This window comes from Megalops cyprinoides, chromosome 9 (genome assembly GCF_013368585.1).
Source record: "Megalops cyprinoides isolate fMegCyp1 chromosome 9, fMegCyp1.pri, whole genome shotgun sequence".
Classification (NCBI taxonomy): Eukaryota; Metazoa; Chordata; class Actinopteri; order Elopiformes; family Megalopidae; genus Megalops; species Megalops cyprinoides.
Genome location: NC_050591.1, coordinates 17,042,035 through 17,062,697, shown reverse-complemented (window position 1 = coordinate 17,062,697; position 20,663 = coordinate 17,042,035). Strand labels below are relative to the sequence as shown.

At 42.4% G+C, this 20,663-nt stretch overlaps 1 protein-coding gene across 1 annotated transcript in view; it reads right to left on the bottom strand.

Annotated features, from left to right (window-relative positions):
• Positions 1–19,991, bottom strand: part of fat3a (FAT atypical cadherin 3a) — a 187,466-nt gene extending 167,475 nt beyond the window's left edge. Inside the window, exon 1 of the mRNA XM_036536092.1 lies at positions 19,894–19,991. The gene's annotated coding sequence lies outside the window, so the exon portion shown is untranslated. The remainder of the gene's footprint in view (positions 1–19,893) is intronic.
• Positions 19,992–20,663: the final 672 nt, after the last annotated feature.

Below are 20,663 nucleotides of genomic sequence, written 5' to 3'. Positions count from 1 at the left end.
CATAACACACATACACACACACATACAATGAATAATGTGCTCTAACAGCAGTTCTGAAGCATTTGGAGCACCGTTTAGGGAAAGCCATTCGCTTTGAATCAACGAAAAAAATCCCTGGGGGAGGGAACAGCAAACCAACCGTTATTTTTCTGTTTGCCTTTTTGTCTTTTTTTTTCAGAAAAGGCAACGGTAATACCTTTCTTTCTTTTCTTTGGAATGAAGTTCCTTGTTATAAATAGGGTTGTCCTGGCATAGTTTCGAATACCACTCATGGACTGGACCACATTGGCAGCCTTATACCGGAGGACCAAGTGCCTGGGAGGCATGTGAAGCCTTATTGCCAACTGCAATAACAGTAAATAATGGACGAAGCGTCACTGGAATCCAACAGACAAACACCAGCATGCAGAAAGAATGTGGGTATTCATAGGAGCAAAGCATTTTCAAGAAAGTGTCTGTCAGCAAAGGATTTTGTGTCTCCTCATTAATGCTAAATAAATTAATAAAACATGCGTGGGAATTCATTAATCATGGGGAAACAGAGAGTGTGTTGTTGTGGGGGGGGCAAATTGGGGGTGGGGGAGGGCTTGTATTTGGTGTATTAAACACTGGAACAAAAGACATTGTGATAAAGGCCTTAATATTACAATAAAAGCAATGAAAACACACTGATATCAAAATGGATGTCGGGCAAGCACACAATGGCTTTAACAGCTGTATTATTAGAGGTTAAGTCACTGAGACATGAGAGCCACATGCCCAGTCCTCCCCCCCTCCCCCCAACCCCTCCTCACCAAAAACGTTCATAATCACGTCGCAGTTCCCCTGACCCGACCCAAATGCTGGGCGGCTGGGCTGGCTGAGATGATTGACACAAGCCAGGTGGAAATATCAGAGAACTCGCATGAGAATCACAGGCCGCTCGCCGTGCAGCAGAAACACTTCCAGCTAAGTCTAGACGTCGCATTTCTTCAGCCGGCTTATGAGAGGGCGATAGTGGAAGTGCCCCACCACACCGGTGATGTAAAGCAAACCGCACTGAAACCAGATTTGCTGGAGACCGGTCCCTGGAGAGCTCCTGTCAGAGCGGAGCTGCAGTCTCTCCCAAACACTGAGGTAAAATATGTGGTGTCAACAACAGTCCGACAATCACTCAGAACAAAACACGTCTGCGGGGTAATCGAAACATGAAGGCCGAGAATAATGAGATTTTTCCACATTTCTATTTAAACAATGGCAAATATGGCAGAGAGCACTGGCAAGTTTAACTCAAGCGCTGTTGACATGATTGCGTCTTCTGTAATTGAACAGATTTATAGACAGCATTTGTTTTACGCATTAAAATGAACAATGGTATCAAGTAACTTCGCCTAAGACCATATGTTTTTCTAAAAATATTACTTTCAGTTCATTCCCAGCTAAAATTATTGAAAAAATTGAATGGAACACACAATAATGGGGACTGCATCTTATATTGTATAGTCAGCTAAAACTTGTAAAACTTTGAACGTTCAGAGCTTTTTGGCAGGGCTTTTCATTGAAGATCAATAATAGCATGTGATTGAGTAGTAAGTAAAACATACACTGTGTACAATATCTGAATTTACCTCCTATGCCTTAATACGTCAGTACCAATGATAGTAACACTTGAAACGTGCTCTTTCTAAGTTAGTATGCATGACTACAGCCACTCTCACAGCGTGAAGCAGAGAAAAGTGTGTTCTGATTCAGATCAAAGCTTACTGAACTCCAGTCATTTATTCATAATCCCAAGCATGCATTTTAATAGCAGCTATCTGAAGCCTGTTTGGTTTTAGAAGATATAATTTTGCTAAATGGCACTGCTTCAGGTGCTGGTTACTTGCATTATTACTTTAGCTATTTTAAGCAAAGTAATATGGAGAGGAATAGAGCTCTAATCATAACATGCACCTTATTGTTTCAGTATTCATTAAGAGATGCACATGGTGTCCCCAGTTGTATTATGTAACAAGAGTCTAAATTCTTCACTCGTACAATGGGAAACACCCCACCCAAACAAGCAGAGGCCACTCTGACTGGCTGGATGGGCCTGCTGAAGAAATGATTGACAAAGGCACATGAGCAGCTGTCCACACAGCATAGCACTCCATCAGAGAGACTCCTGTGAGGCTCTCTGATGGTGCGGATCACACAGGGTCTGCGATCATCCACGGATTCTGCCACTTCAGACACTGCGATGCATAATACATTAAAGCCTGCTAATGCATTCATGTTTTATGACTGCTCTCCACGAATGCATATCCAAACATTTTGCGAAATGGACACCTACCTAAAAAATATTCAAAGTGAAAAATAGCTGAGGTGCCTCCATGTTCAGCCTGTGGAGACACAGACTACCGCTTTGTTAACCGCTAAGTGGAAACAGAAAGCTGATGCATCTCTCTTTTTTTAACTTAAATAAAACAGGTCCCCAGTGCACAGTGCAACATATGGTATGTAACGCATGGATAAATGCATTGGAGCAGAAAAGAATGTGTGCTGCAGTGTGGAGTGTGGGCCTGAAGATTGTGGGTATGAATTTTGGATGGGTTGCGCTTGAGGCTCTAACCCCAATTTGTCCATTAAATAAAACCCATGCAGTATGAATGCGATTGTGAAGGCCAGAACGAACAGTGTAAGAAAAGAGAATGTTGCTCTCTCATCTTTTTGCCACTGCCGGACATTTCTGCTCTCAATCCAAAGCCCGAGAGACCATCAGGACCTTGGACAGCAGGCCTTGCCTCGCCTCAAACCTGAAGCGCATTGTTGATCAGTGCAGGTGTTGGTAATTGCCAGCTCCATATGAGCCCCATATGAGCAAACGCCTATGGAACAAATGACAACAACTATATTTACATGCCCAGAGGATTCTGGGTAATGGCCCTTACCCTGGATACAGTCATAATCTGAATAATCTGTTTACATGCGCCATGAAATACGACCCACACTAATATTCCTCCAAACATGCTAATCACTGTCTCCAGTATGAACACTGCAACTTGGAAAAACCCTGTCTTACACGGAAAAACAGCTCAGAAGATGCTTGCTTTTGTATTATCTTGTGTTCCTCTTGCTAAATAGCCTATTGTGACCAATCATTCTGATTAATATACTCAACAATGGCAGACAACAGTGAGAGGAAAAGGAACATGGGCATTTTGCTGTTCTGCCACAATCTGCCATTTGTGGCACATTGAAATACTTGTAGAAACTGGATAAAAGTGCCCAGCCAGCAATGGACTGTGGGGACCGCTGTATTGGTGGTATGTACAGATACAGAGTGGAAAGAAAACTTAATATATGCCTCCAAACTCATTACACAATTTCATTATACATTTCATCTCAAATGATGGAGGGGGTTATAAAACTTCGTGAAGCCACAGCGTGTGCACTTGCGACATTCGCCAACACTGTCCTCTGCAACCTGGGATGCTGACCAGAGTACCCTACGATTGCAAATCAGTTGGGATACATACATGTGCTGAATGAATAAAGCTGTGTACGCACTCTGTGAAGGCAAGGTTATCAACTGGTAAATTATAAGTCAGTACATACTGTTCAAGAAGCATGTGCAATTCCAGGGAGATTTAAACAGACCCACTACATTCCTCAGATCACAGGCTCCATACATTGCCTCCCAGTGATGGCTACAGGGACTCTGTAAATCAAAAAGGGTGGGTCTGCTTATGTGCTCCAAGGAGCAATATTCCCACTCTCAAAGTAAAAAATGCCCCAAATAAGATAACCGGAAAATAAATCTGTATGAATTAATATCTATTATTGCTCACGGCTGTGAAAGTACCTCTAAATTTATTTATGTAGGTTACTATGCATAACCTGCATAGAGGAATATTCCTCATGCCTTATTCAGATTTCTCATAATCAGAAAACTGTTTTATTTTGGTTATGGTAATAGAATGCATGGCTCATGTCATAACACTTGAAAATTCAGGTTAACATTGGAATAAAGTGCATGAAACCATAATCTACAAGGAGATACATAGACACAGTCACTGGGCACAACTTTTCACTCAACAAACCACCTAAGGCAGCCACATATTATCCCAGGATATAGGTTATAATCCCAGTTTACTTATATTTGTGACTTTGAGCATTATTTACCCTCTTAAAGGGAAATAAACTGACCAAATTTTAATTAGGTTCTATTTGCTCCTGTCTGAACCAATCACCACCCAACACAGTGGCCACACCTGGTACCATATCAGAGTGCAATACAACATCCAAGTCAACTACAAGCACCGTCTGTCTGATAACAAATCAATAATGCAATGGACGACATACAGTGTTAAACACAAAGCCCACTGGAACCACAGTCTACAGTCAGAATAGGAAGGGAGAAGCAGGCAGACATGACCGGTGCTTTCAGAGCCCTTTTCGTTTGAATGAATAATGCAGGGAGCCGGGCAAGATGAAGGGTGATTCTGCAAGTGCCCATTAGATCCTGTTCCTTTTGGCCAACTGTGTTACTAAACCCTCCCCTCTCAGGGAGCGGGGGGAAGGAGTGACACCACACCGCTCCACTGACCCACACCCCAAGGCCTGGCTGCTACTATTGCATATGCACGCACATGCACATCTGTCTCAGGCAATAAAAGTCTAGCCTGAACACAAGGGGTAGAGGGTAGTGCTGGACCTTTATCAAACAGAAATGTCCTACCACATATCACCTGTCACATGCAGTGGCTCCCTATTAAACACCATGCAGTCCTTCAAAATTTAGCGCCTTACAAAGCAGTAAATGGGCTTGCTCCGTCATACCTGAGCAAGGTCATTAAGTTCATTATTCCATAAAATCCTGCCTGACCCTTGCAGTCTCAGGCAGCAGGCTACCTGCTCCGCCTAAAAAATATCAAAAGCTGCAGCCAATGCCACTTAGTTCCAGGTCCCTGAAATTACTGGCTGACTTGTGTTACCTTGCATAGAAATCTCAGATATCTTAATAACTGAAATCCAGATTCGGATTTTACCATATTAAAAGACTTCAGCCTTTTAATGGTAGAAGCATGCACTTTATCCATAGCTATACTACCCTAGTTCGGACGCTGTATTTGTGGTTCCTACGCCTCGGTGTGGGCTGAACTAATATAATGCCATTGCAAGACTGAAATTCAACACTTACTACATGGGGGCCTATGAGCTCCCTCTTCTGCCATTGTTCTTGTGCTTTCTCCTCCTCTCAGGAGAAAATTGGTCATTTGATAACTAATTTAGGAACATTACTTCCATTTACATTACATCCATTTTCAAATCTTTGACTGCAATTTCCATGTTCAATTTTGTTCAAAATTTAACCAGTGACACACTTCCAGTAATACATGCTAAATGAAGTAATGAAGTAACTATAATTAAACAGTAGTTAATGAACTTCTCCTGGGAACAAACCTTGCAAAGTTTTTAAAGAGGCTGAAGCACCATCTTTTGCGATTGACTATTCACTTCCTCTTACATGACCAGGCAATCAGTCATTCTGAAGTAAGTCAAGCGCATTTCTGCACACTCACATTCATGACAATGTGCTAATTGCATCAGTGCTGAAGAGGCTTCGCACCAAGCACAGACGAGTTACAGTTAATTAATTTGGGTTTCTGTATAATGAAGCAAAATCTCAATCAATATGCATGTCCCCCCTCCTCACTTTATTGGTTTAAATGATTGAACAGTGCTTCCTATTTAACTCGTATCACGTTAGTTCAAATGCATTAACTAATGCAGCTGCGGACACAACACGATTCCATTTTGAAATTCCCAATCGATTTTTGGAATGTTCACTTTTGTTCAAAAGCAGAACTTCGGTTTCCAAAGGCCAGTTCCACAATTCCACCAGTTGTATCTGCTATATACACACAGTGTTTCTATGAAGTGCACTCTGTTGGCTTTGTGATACTTCCTTTGTTAAGAGCACTGCATGAAATAAACCTGGCTACAGAGTGTTTATTCCACAGACAGAACTTGTCTGCTCCTGCCTGCAGAAGGTGTTACTTAAACAGTCTGTAAATCGGAGAGGCACCTAAAGGCAAGAAATGCAAGCCAGTGTTTGGAACAATCTGAAACCAATTTTTCATATTTCTTTATATCTCACTTATATGCTTCCCTTTCTGTGGTTGGATTTTACCCATGACTATCAGCTGTGACACCACGGGAAGGGATTTCTTCCTTCACCACAGCTTGTAAATTGTTTTTGCTGAAAGGGTAGCCCTTTCCTTTTTTTCCAGTTGAAATGTAATCACATAATGTCTCTATGTATTAATTCACTTGTACCCTAACCTTCTGTGTACAGTATCTCCCTGTGACAAAGTGCACATCTCATTAGCACTGGAATCTGTTTGAATTCCCCAGAGAAAGGCTAGGCCTTGAATGTCATTCAATTTTAATGTCAGCTTTTTTTCCAGCACAGGGAACGGACTTGATACTGAAATCAGAAACCTCTGCCGCCTCATTCAAATGGCAAACCTCTTTCAGCAATCAACGGCAGCGTACGCGGTCAAACCAATCTGCAAGTTCTATGTGACTGGCTTCACTTGATCCTTATTTACAAAACAGAGTGAACTTTACGCTGCTTGCTCCACGCCGTCACAGCTCAGGCAGTAATGGAGGATGAGTGCGAGGCCCTCTGAGGCCTGGCTTGTTTCCTCAGTCATGTGCAGCCGGTCGACCGCATGGTGCGGTGCAGTACCACAGCGCTTCCTCAGGGGTGTTCTTAAGCTCTTCCAGCACCGTAGCACAAATCAGCAGTCAAACCACCTCTCAGTATTAGGGCTGCTCACTTCTATTTCATCACAAATATCGGTCATGTTTACAAACCGTGAATATGACAAAGCATTCAGGAAAATAATAAACCTGGAAAAAATTTTTTTAAAAGCCAAGCAATGGATTCGACTGACAGCCCAACTGTCAGTCAAAAGTAGTCAGTCAGGTGAGTGGATATATGCTTTTTCAAGATTCAGTGGGGCAGCCCAGTTCCCGGTTGCCAAAGAGTCTCTGAATTCCTTGTGAGCCAACGGCAGTATCAAAGCGTCATGGGAAATATTGGCTCAGGGAGAGGAACCGGCAGACATTTGTTCAGTTACCACGGTACCAGGCTCTCACCTCAGGATACGGCGCCTGGGTTTAGCCTTTGCAGAATCAGGAGCTGCTATGCACCATGGCATCTCTTCTGCACAGCCAAGACAAAATACACCTCCCCCCGATCAACAGCCAGGGCCAGGACATGCCTGCCCAGTCCAGAAGAAGAGAGGACCTAACAGCCACAAAATACTGCTTCCACATCAAAAAGGCAACAGAGATGCTGCATTTCCAGACATTTCCAGATAACTGCCAGAGTATATATATAATATTGCACCCCCAAGCCACTGTTAGATGCTGTCAGTAATGACTGGGTCACATCTGGTTACCCTGGCCCCATGTATCTTGTTAAAAAACAAGTCTGAATTTTGCCCAAGGTCATGATCCATGTGAGTGCCTCTGTGCTGCTGTCTTGTCATCCCCACTGCTCAAAGTTCTCCTTGAGGGGGGATATCTCAAGCGTTTTGCAATTTAGATTCAGGATGTCTGGCACTGCTGCCCCCGCCCAGTAGCTAGGGACCTATGGAAGTGCAGCATCTGTCCAAGAGACTCTGCAATGTTAAATAAGGACTGGGGATGCAAACAAACAGGGTTTTCATCCCTACAGAATATATAAATGTCAAAAATGTCCACGGTAAGAAGCAGAATGAAGGTCAAATGCTTTCAAATGCAAATGCAAATGACTTCTCTGTGACACTGCCAAACACAGGCACTTCAAAATGCAAGCGGTAAGCTTCCAGGTTTTTCATCGCCTTTTTAGTTAAAGAGGGATCATGCTAGCAAAACACTCTGGCTGGTGTAACTTCCATTTATTGAAAGGAGGTCTGATCACTGCATTGCCAGTCAGTGACACACGCTCCTCTCCAGCTCTGAAGGTGACCTCGCTGTTTGCTGAGCTGTGCCTCTATTTTGCTATTCCATGAAGTCATCACCACATCACCATAGGTCATGACCACACAACTATAACTCAACTCAACAGACCACTGCATGCAAGGCTTTTTTTTACTATGCTGACACATTGACATGAAAACTGTAACAAGGACACATAAACTGTATAGGGAAAGGCTTCAGTCAATTCAATCATTCAAACTTTTCACTAAAACATGACTGGATGTTCCAACCCCTCACTGAAGCACTACAGCAAATACCCTCCAAAATGAATTTTAAATGTGAAGAAATGGGAATGTTCACCGCATCTAATTTCAGCCACCTGCCAGGTGCACAAATGTGGTCATGTTTTTAAAGTTCAAATGTGCTAAAAGCAGGAGGTTATTTAGCCGCACCAATGTCATCAAACAAAAACAAGTGAATAAGTTCGCAATCCCAGCGCTGCTGCTTTGTGAGGAAGCATGACCGACATTACTCTGCCTAAAGCTGTGTACTCAACTTTACAGATTCAATTACGCTCCTCGCAAAACACGCTCCCAAGCAGCGTTTCTGCATCAGAGGCCGATCCCAGGTTCCAGGCGGCGCACGGCACCACTGCCATCACAGCAGAGAGGTGCACTCTAAGCCACTGTTTCACCAAAAGGCAAAGCAGTGGAGCGCACATCAAAGCACAGAGGTTCATGCATGAATATCATCTCTGCAGAGAGGGAGCAGGCAGTGGGAGGGATAAAAACAACCCGATGTTGAAAAAGAAGGAGACGCAGGACGAGGCTGCTAACATTCAGGGGATACAGCGCCGGTATTGCCTAGGTTTCTTACCACTGCAGTGGATTCACGAGATAGAAGCATCTTTTTCCAAGTGGGGGACTCCACCTGGGAAAACATTTCCTTCAATGCACAGAATTCATCCTATAAAAGGGTTTTATACATATCTGGCTACAGCAGCATCTCTATCCATTTGTGTCAGGCAATACCGTGCAACTCATCTAAAGTAGACAAAATTGAGGCATTTGCTTTTAAAACAGAAAAGCAATATGAACCTGAAAAAATGAAAGCATTTTGATAAGCAAACAAACCTAATCCTTCAGGCTACTGCATAACAACGACAGCAGGTGATGAAATAAAGGGCACTGATTGTGTTGATTCGATTCAGTGACTTGTACCATTTAAACTTATGATTTTAAGTCATTAGACCACATCTGCTTAGCAGACCCTTTTACTGAAAGTGACTAACACAGCTTACTATTACATAATTTTAACACGTTTGAACATGTTGAACATTTACACAGCTGGATATTTACACTGGGTTAGGTAGCTTACCCAAACATATAACAGCAGTGCCCCATCTGGGAGTAGAACCAGAAACCTTTGGGTTATGACCCTGGTGCCTACCACTACACCACACTGCAGACTTCAAGATGGCTTCATCCCCGTCAAGAAATGGAACTCATACAAATACTCACTACTGTGGTTTACCCAGAATTCACCGCACCAAGTCAGCCAGACTTCACGTGGAGTACCGCTTAAGTTCCTCCTCTTGTGGTGTTAGTTTTCCTGAGAAATGCGCTGGGAGAGATCAGATAAGTGGAGGAGAAGAAGGCGATACCTTGGGGTGGGCATGAACAATGCGTGTCGGGAGGGCTGTGTAATGCACTGCGCTGTGCCGGGATGCATTTCCCAGGGAGGTGAGCCTCTCATCCAGGGAGTAATTTAACCTGAGAGTGCTCTCTTCTGTGCCCGTCTCACTCTGACTGGCACACAGCTCCACAACGCCTCGCTGCCCTGCGGACACGGCTGTCATGGCTACCGGTACTTGGTCAGAAGGAAAAAAATTGTTTACTAGCTATTTTGAACTATGACCAACAGGGTATATTGCAGGCACAAATATATTGTCAGAACTTGAATAATAATGCCTCTTTCTCAACAACCCTGCTTTTGAAATGGTGAATTTTAAAAAAGCACCTTAAATACACCCAAGTGATTAAGCCTAACCACGATCACTTTTTTAAGCGCTACCTGAACTGACATCTAGAAAACAGGTTAACTGCAGATATCTGATCTGAAAGAATGCATTCAGGATACCTTATTATTTTGCAAAATTGGAAAAAAAATCTCTTTCCTTGTTCCTGCTGCTGAGTTCAGAGTTTGGTATCAGTTGCCGTGGCCACAATTTCCAAGTTAACAGAGCTAAGCTCTTGGCAAGCTACAGTGTCAGCCACAAATACAGGATATGTGCCACAAGCATCTTCAACTACAGCAGATCAGTAAAAAATCTCGAAGTAAGGGGGTAAAAGAATAAAAGCAAAAACATCAAACACGCAGGAGATATCTGGCCCTCCAAACCAACAGACGCGCAAGAGTGGAGTTTATATCTGCTGCTCCTGCCTGAAGTTTATTTATTTATTTACTTGTGTTCCTCTCATCTCTTTTTCTAAAAGTCTCTTTCAGGTTTGACTGTTGTTGTTTCGACCAAGGCTGATACTTTCCTCAATCAGGCACTCCAGACAAAAAAAAAACAATATAAAACCAAACAAAACACAAAACACCAGTTATTTCCCTTCAAAGCTGTGGAGAGGGATGTATCTTGTAGCTATAAAACCAGCCTCAGCATTTTCTCATTTTGTCCACACTTACCGACAATTGGCTTCTCGTGCAAAGTTCTCGCCACAAGACCACATAGCATTATTTTTCTCAGCATGCATGCAAGATAAAAAAAGAAACTTTGCAAATGGCAGACGTTCCCCTTACACCAGCAATACCAGGGCGGCAGCTAACAATCTGTCATTCCGCAGACCACCACTGGTGGCTTTTCCGAGCATGTGTGGCATTCTAATCCATCTGGCCCCCTGCCTGTCTCCCCCTGCTTTAATAACACTGATAGCATGGTCTAAAGACGCTCACTCTGCCGGGTCATTCTCTGCCAGACCCATTTGTAGGGTCTCATTTCTATCATGAGCAAATGAACAGAGGGCCTGGTGGGGGTGGGGTGTCGGCGGCTAGTGTGTTTTTCTCATTATCGAGAGTGTCCACAGCCGCTCGCGGTCTCGTACAGTACGGTCCTGCAGAGGGTGGACCGGGGAGACAAGGCCAAGTGTAATTACCGTTATCGGTGTCAGCCTGTGCCGGCTTTTACCTTCGGGGGCCTGATTAAAATGGCGCCCTGAGCTCAGCAGGTCCTTCCTGTTCCTCTCCTGACTCCCCAATCCGATTCATTTCACGACCCGTGAGAACGGGGCGGAAGGTACTAGGGGGAACAGGCTCCCAGCTCCATTCCTTATTAGAGAGCCAGAGTGAGACGTCGGCCGTCAAAACAAGAGACGTGGGTCACGGGTAATCTGAAACACAGAGGCGAGCAGGAGCGGGTTGAGAGGTAGCGACATCTGCAGCGTAGCAGGGTAATTCGATATCCAGCGGGGAAGGTCTGACTTTATTCCTTCTCGCTAATGAGAGTGATGATGAGTGACACGGGGGTGTGACCTGACTGCATGGGAGGCAGGTAAGTCCAAAAAAACCCCTCACGGCTGTCAGTTGGTATCACCTGCCATTAACGAAAAAGCTTTTGTCCTCAGTAATTTTTACGTGATTTGAGCCAAGACTGTGATTGTGATGGTGTCCCCCTGCCTCTGTCAGTACCAGGAACGGAACTGTTAACCTAATTTATAGTGTTACACCAACAGAGATCATCAGGGTTGACACCGATTCACCCAACTATATCTAACAATACTGATACCAATACTTCAGCGATAATGCTTTTTATACAGATACCAGAAAATTCTAAATTCCCTGATAGCTGTGTCATTCTCAGAAACAAAATAACTTAAGCAAGGTTAGTAAATAGCAAGAAATGCAAGAAAGATAATGATTATGAAAAAAGATTATGAACTATAAAATCTTCAATTAAGCTTCAAATGAAAACATTTCTATAATCTCTACTTTCAGCTCCCTAGTTATTTCATAACCAGTTCATTAAAGTGGATCAGCTGCCACAGAGGAAGCAAGTGGATATAAAACATAAGGAGAGTTACACTAACAAAATGTAACATAAAAAATCATGTTGAACAAATTTACTTACTGTACTTCACAGATCCCTTTCATACAGTCCCTTTTATTAACTCTGTGTCATTCTTCTAGAAAGTTAGTATCTGAATGCATTTGTAAGTAAAAAAAGAGCTCGTGTTCAGGTGATTTCATTACTTGGAGTTTCGATTTTTCAAAGATGTGCAACTGAAACGGCCCTGGCTGTGTCTGAGCCACTGAAGGACAGAGCACAGACACAAGAGACAGGTCCGTACATCTTTTATAAAGCTCACTGCTGGAAAGTTATTTCAAAGTGAATGGATGGACGTGAACATATTACACTGTTTGAAAAGCGTTTTTAGGTGAGAAACAGCCTGCTGTGGCATGGGCCGCAGTTAAATATATTTGATAAAGTGGCAGAAAATCAAGTCAACTATTACAGAACATGGCTGATTGCAATAAGTTTCACTGTCTCACATGTTATTTCTGTGGCCGTGTTGCAAGCTAGGCCCATTTCTGAAAATGAGTGGCACATAGACAGTTGTGTTGTGGGTTTGCCTCTTCAATGCACACTATATGAAACTGCACTGTTTTCTTGAAGATGCTCAGTGGGATGATGCACCTTCAGATCTGTTGTATTAGAGTTATCCCCTAGTGTTTAGCACAACAGACATCAGAATCCCTATTTCAGTTGTTGCTTTCTGTCACTTGTCCGGCTTCCACACAGCCAACGTGCCTACCTTAGCTACCTAGCTCCCCCTATTTAAAGTAACAGATTTCATTACACGTTATACACTTGTTAAGCATATGTTCAGTGTTCATTAACTGTGGTGTAACCATATACTGCAATATTTACACATGAATTAAATTGAAGATCTAATTTCCCTTTTTTTCCCAAAACAAATATAAAATAAAAGAGTGTTTAACAGTTGAAAAGCAAATTCAAGCAGGTATTAATAATGAAAGAACTTAAAAGATCACACATACAACATTATGTGTAGAACTTAAGTTGTGTAGCTGTGAGATCATAATTGATCACTACAACCTTGCGAAACTGCAGAATCTCTACTGACAACACAACAGCTAATTTTTGTCTATACTCATTAAGACAGTGTAAGTGTTACATGACAAACTGCTTTAATGATTTCGGACTATTTTTGTATTATGAAAAAAGGCAGTACTGCATCTAGCCTGGCTTGTGGAAAAAAGCACGACATCAAGTTTTAAATTCAATTTAAATTCACAGAATAATGTGGCAGGAAAAATAAGTGAAAAAAAATGTAATCTGTAAAAATCTTTATTCCACCTATTTTTTTTCCTTCTCATTGGCTTGCCTCCACAATTCTTAACTGTGTGTGTTACCCCACAGAAAACAGCTCTGTTCTCACAGCAAGCCTGCCTGCACCAGGGCATTTTCTGTCCCTGTCAAAAAATGGTATCTCTGTCTCTGTCAGGTATCAAAACGATCTCAAGCACAGCCACAGAACAACAATGCAGCAGAAAGTCTCTTTCACAGCTTTCAGTCTGATATTTCAGATGTTCCTGGGAGATCACAATCTAATGGGGGGGGGGACTGATGGAACTTGCAGTTAACACTACAATAATATTGCACTAAAACCCATTACCGCTGAAATAAATAGAGGACTCCAACCTGCGCCAAGAAACCCAAACACTATTCATTCTCTTTTGTTTATGGAGATCAAGGTACTTTGAAAAACGCCCAATCTTGCACCCACTCAAACAGGCAATCAGCTTGTGCTGGGGCGGATGCTGAAGCAGCATACGCTCGGGGAGCTTGAACATGTTCTCCACGAGCGTGGGATGCAGCTCTCCGAGAGCTTCACAGCATCCTCGCTGTATTGGCACCTCGTCCGCAGGCATCCGGACTGGCATGGGGATGGGGAATATAGCCGAGATGACCCCCCCAGACACCCAGCAGGTTCCCTCTGAGTCATTCTGAAACCATTATCTGCCCCCCCGCTGTCGTCACGCCAGGATCAGTCCAATGTTTCGCACCCAACATTAAATCTGCAAACCATCCCACATGAACCAACAGTTTACATGCCTAAAACAGCAACAGAAAAGAGCTATGAAACACGAGCACCACCAATTTTTCCAATTTAAAAACATACTAACTGAATGGGAAGTCTGAGCCTAAGTAATAGATTCACTGGAGCTCTTGGCTAGATTATGTTCAGAACAAAAAAAACTCATCAAACCCTGTTCTAAAAAGCTACTGACAAAACTCTGCATTTAAAACATATAGACAGTTTTCCTTTTTCCCAAAAGCAAGACCTCTAGGCAACCTAACGACATCTATCAAAATGTAACGGCTCTATGATCCGCGCACAAAAGAATGGATGCTGGTGATTGACTTGATTGCAAAACAATTGGGTTCAGTTTGGCAGAAAAGAGCACAAGTCAGTCCGCGTTTACCAAACAGTGCATCATCGCGCTGAACCAACCCCGCTCAAACAAGAACCATTTGTTATGGCCTGGAGCAGAGTGCTCACGTGGAGACCGAAATTACACTTTTCTTAAACAATGGTTTGGCATTTTCACATCTGCGGGCTGAATGTTATGAAATGCAGAGGGTTTTTTCTTCTGCTGCCACTCAGTACAGCTGGTGAAGAGCTCAGTGATGCCAGAATGAAAGTACCATAGAGACAGTCAAGAAAAGTTGATATTCAGCACAGCTGCCTCATGCTTTTTTCATAGAAGTCTTCCTAATTTGTGCTCACTCAAGAGAAAAGAACTATTTTGGAAAATCATAGCCCTTGCCATTTTTTTAGTACAAGCAGCAAAATTTATTGTTGAAAATTTGAAAGCTAGATCAAAGCTAATTAGTAATTTGACTAAGCAACAAAATGAAATGTACTTCATTCTCCCAACACGCTCTCATGTAGAACATTTACAATTATTCATAATCCTGAGCTTACATAGTCTTAACGCTGTCTTGAGAAATTTAAAATCAGCAAATTAACCAGGAGAAAAAGGTAAGGCAATTTCTTATGCAATCGCTGCAAAAAAAATGACCTCATGTATTTCTTAAGAAAGAAACCAGATACCTACCCATTTATGATGAAAAATGGGGGAGTGGCAATCCTAAATCACCACATCATCTAACATTGCTTTGTCATTGGTTACACAGAGCTGTACGTAACAACAAGAAATCTCAAGGGTGACGGAGCTTCTGACCTGCTGACCTGGAGCTATGCCACTGTCTGCTGAGGTACTAAAATCCACTCAGGGACGTAAATCTAGCCTGTGAAAGCTAAATCAATAGCCATCTACCAGCCCTCGCCTTCTTTGTGACAAGATAGGATCAAGCTGGCAGAGGGTGCTTCAAGGCAGGACAGACATGCACCAATATTACAGCTTTTAGTGTTTTTTCCCTAATTATTTCCCCACCCACTGTCTATAAACAACATTTCATAAACATTAAAACTTAATACTAATCTTCTTTTGCAATGCATTGGTTGACGCATATGCATTCAGTCTCGGTTTTAATTGAGTTGTGTCCATGATAGCTGCCCCCAACTTCTACACCCACTTACACACATACAAATACACACACACACACACACACACACACACACACACACACACACCACCTCTCCAGAACCCTCCGTTTGCCTACAGATATAATTGCATCACAATCTTTAATTAACTTAGTAAAGCAGAATAAAGCCTGTTTACACACTGGCAAGCATGCATGCGCACACATTTCCAACAGCGATGAAATAAACTGCCAGTGTGTGCAAAAACATCCCTTCAGTGTTCCCATTCATTTTCTCCCAAGCTATTACATCCGCTGACATAAGTCATTACTTCTGAATAATTGTTGCACAGTTAATATAATTTAGGAATCATTATTTAAACGGAACTGTCCTCTGAGATTGTAAGGTACACTGCTTCTCTGTCCAAAAGTCAATTAACTTGGGGGAAAATATTCCCTGCACAATATATTCTGATTCTTAAATTAAACTCTTCTTTGCAAATAAGCTTATACCTATACACAAACAGGGCAACAAAACAGAGCATCAGTCATCGAACAAAGACCAGAAGACAAGCATGTAACGCCACGGCTTTTTAACTGATATTTATAAAACATAACAGATATTTGATGAGATACAATTAGTGACGATACCAGTCAGCTCACTACAGTCCCACGCCGTGTTTTCACTATGATACTACGTCTGGTTTTGTCTGACTACTGCATTACAAATCTATTAGCACACCCAATTCGCTTACATAACACTTCACTTCACCTGAAAATATGTATTTCTTTAGCCCATACTGAGGTCAACCCAACACTAGCAAGGGCACATCTACAATGACTGTGGGACATATACGCACAAGCACTGCACTGAAGTTACAGCATTCCTGTGCATGAGATGTTAATTACACCAGACATTAACAAATTAAGTACATTTTTTCGATTTCTCATATTAAAGCCTAAGAAGCACACCTGTCCAGCTGCTCCATTACAAATTTGTCTTGGTTCTTTCCATGAAAAGTGGGCATCTATATGTCAGTTCTATAACATCCCCATGCCTCCTCACCTCTCTGATCATTGTTGCTTGCCTGTTTGAACATGCACATTACTAATACATGTTCCCATCTTCAAAAAAATCTCAAGACAGTCATGCCAATGTCTGCCCCGTGTCACTCAGAATGACCTTCCTTCCCTTTGGGAGATTAATTTAGCAGCAAAGTCAACTGGGCTTATAAACTGAACAGAGCAAGGGAAGGGACTTAACACATCTTTCTCAGAATTGGAGCTTGCTAAGTGCAAAAGTGCAAAATACAGCAACTGGTGCTAGTGGCATACTGTATTATCACAACAACTGATGCAATCACCCAGAAAACAGACCAGCGAAAAACATATGGCAGTTATCCTGACTGGCACGTGGATGATGTCACAAATTATGCCATGCTTTCTCAGTCATCACACAAGATAAAAAAGAATATGTTTATTAACTCAGAGGCTTTTACTAATTGCAGTACCCTAAAGGCTTTCCAGGAGCACCATATTGGCATTCACACTTCAGAGAGAGGCAAGATTCACACCCCTTAGCTGTTAAGCACAGTTCTGTTAAAGCCCCCCTCCCATCCCCCATCAAACCACACACTTAAAAAAAAACAGCATCTGCCCTGCATCCTGATGACCTGCCAGCATGGGACCCCCTGCCACTCAAAGAGGCTGTTCCACCGCGGTCCTTCACAGAAGTGCACACAGAGCTGGAGAAAGGCATTCACTGTACAGCCACCCGCTGAGCCTCAGTCCTCCCCAGAGAGAGAGGGAGGGAGAGGCACAGTGTGTGTGTGTGTGTGTGTGTGTGTGTGTGTGTGTGTGAGTGAGAGAGAGAGAGTGAAGGGCGGGGCAGAAGGGGTCCTTACACTGTGACAGCATTCAAGGGCATTCCAGCTCAGGAGGGGAGAACAATTGCACAAACACAGGGGGATAAAGAGACCTAACGGTTCCCCTTACTGAAAAAGTTTGTGTGCCTCACAGGGCCCCGTATTTGGCACAGATAATATACTGCTCTGAGGGAGCCCACAGAGCAAAGGGAGTGGATCTGGAAGAAAGGAATTGGAGGAAGTAGACCTGCATCTGGTGGTCAACTTGACCTGCAGAAATGCTTGCACGAGCCAGGAATCTGAAAAGTGTATGTCCTTAAGTACAAGATAAACATACAAGCCAGGCAAGATGGAGTGAAAATATTAAATTACAGAGTGAGCAGGTGGAAAAAATTCTCAAATATCACTAACATCACAATGCTTAGCAGACAGCTGTTTGGCAAGCTGACTAGTTTAGGAAGGCCTGTGTACTCTGCCAGAGCGGAAAATCAATCAATAGTCAACAGCATGACACCGATCAACACGAAATAGGCTATATTTCCCGGTGCCGCTGAATTTGCATTGCAGATATTATGTAAGAAAACTGCGCGCTAATTAACAGCTGTGGTTAGGCCTATGAAACAAATGTAAATTTCCTTGATTAACGCTCTGCATAATTCCAAACGACCCCTATATATATATATATATATATATATATATATATATATATATATATATAAGATAACTTCCCAGGGATTCAAATCTGCATTTGCATATCAAATACTTGCATGACGGGGCATCAACGAATATCATCTCCAAAACAAAGAGTGTATTTCTTAACAGTGGAGTGAGCCCCGCACAAACTTGCAGCAAATCGTTAGTATGTCATAGACATTTCATACATGCCTATACATAAATGTGCGCAATAGCTATCACGCTCCGGGTTATGTGGAAAAAGTGCTGTGCCATGGCTGTGCCTAGATAAGAAAGAATAAAAATGATTGTCGCCGCTTCACGATGCGCACAGTATGCTACTGAAAAAAACAACTCAAGTCAGCAAGTCGAAAATTTTACCTGGCTGCAATGGCAATCATGTCATCCCACTTAAAACTAACGTCCATCACGCCATCCCTACACACTGCTTTGGTAGCTTGTGCAAGTTGCACTGCTGTCAGGCACAGAAACACCCGAGATTGCATTCATAATCAGTTTCGCACACGGCAGTTTTTCGTTCAAATGAAAGAGCTAATCACACTGAAAAGAAGCGAGCCTGTCGCGCACGTTCACATTATGTTATTATAGCAAGTTATAGTAGCTAATAGCTATCTTAATGGCTATCTAACTAGCAGACGCACATACGAGATGCTGTTTCATATTATAGGAAGCACATTTTCAGCAGACATGAAATTACGGAATTAATACATAACGCCCGGTCAATAATCTTAAACATAAAAAAAATCAATAACTGTGCAACGCGTTCATCTGTGGAGCTTTAGATATGGCGAGCAGTGATACAGCATACAGACTCCGTGCCTGTAAAATGTTACCATCGAACCATAGAAATGCAGAGGACAACTATATGTAACTGCCTCTCAAAAAACGAATATTTTCCAAAGCTCCCCAAATGTGATTTGTTTCAGGTTATTATTTTCAGTTTTCTGGGATCCCCAGTATCGCGCGCAGCGCCTGAATCCTGGATTCCGCAGAATGACTCGAGCGGTGGCAAAAAATAAAAATAAAAATAACGTGACAGCCAGTGTGCTGAGCTTCAGTGTCTATTGTAATTGAAATTTTGCTATAACTTTAAATCGCTTTTTTATCATGCTTCCTGGCTGTTAGCAAGCTACCCCACATTGAAGTTCCAGTAGTAAGCCAACTTGATATGCCCCATGCAGGATGCAGGCAATGATTTAGTTAGCTACAAGATTTATAGGCAGCAATTTTTATCATAACTGTTGTATAGTTAGTTAACCATCACCGCCTGCTGTAGCTGGCTTTTTGCTACATTATAACATTTGCCAGTAATCTGTCTGCATTGCCACCTAACTACCAGACTGCGCCATAAAAAGAGACCACTTCGAAACAAAGATTAACAGAAGACAATGTTTTTTTTTTCCAAAAAACTTTCTATAAACATTGCACGTGTGTGAATTCTACCAGTTTTTCTGTTTGTCGCTGCACATAATTTGGACAGAATGCATGCTGGCGACCACATGCATTGATTTACCAAAAAACCGTACGCGAAAAGACAGGACAGACCGCGGTGACTAGCTAGCAATCTAGCCACTGTAGTGGTTAATATTTAATACATGCCTCAAAATCGCATGTACCCTACCAACACATGGCTTTGTGAAACTTGTAGATAGATTTCAAGCAACACTTTCATTTTAAGCGTTTAGCCATTCTCGATTCTTGCTCCCGTACTCTCGTGCAGTACGTTAGCAGATTAAACACTTGCTAGCGAGGTACAACTGTGCATTTCCCAGAGAAAAAGGTTAACTAAACGCTAAATATGTTATACAGAACGTCAACAATACGTACCCTCTGCAGTGTTCTAAATCCGTTTTGTAAAATTCTAGCTACTTTGAAGTATCCATAGAAGTTCAGCGCACGTTTGGATCTGTCCAGCAGCAGCGACCCGCGTAGCTAGTTGTTCCCTCCGCACAGCAATGTGCTCTCAATCTGTTTCAGTGCTGGAGCAGGACCGGGGAGGCGTGGAGCAGTAGGTAAGCACAGCGCAGCCTACCGGGCTGCAAATGTAAAATTAAAACGGTCATCGTGAGGTGACAGGAGGGAGATAGGCGCATCCACCTGTGGTCTGAGTTATTCTGCCTGCTCTGTGAAGATTCCCATTGAAACATTTCAGTGTTATGTCGCCGGACAACATCAATAGTTTGCCTCTGTGAACGACAGGAAGTTGCCAGGTATAGGCTACTTGTAAAACAGATTACTTCATTAGTGGACATACTATAATATTTTAGAAGTCGCTGTTGTTTACAATTTTTCATGGTGTTCTTTAGCAATAACTAAAAGCAAGGGTATTGAGTAGTGAAAGCAGCTTTAACTAACGCGACAGCTCGGCGACTCAAGAACAGAACCGGTAAGTTGCTTTCACCCCCCATTGTTCATATCTTAAATTCTAATAGCAGTAAGGTAAATTGAAATCTGTCTGGCCGTGAAAATTCAGGACAACTGATGAACATAGATGAACATTTCCATCATTAATTCAGCCTTATTCTTTTGTTGATTTTCGTTGTATTGTATTGTAATTAACATTACATTACATTGCAGTTAAAATGGCGCAAAGAATA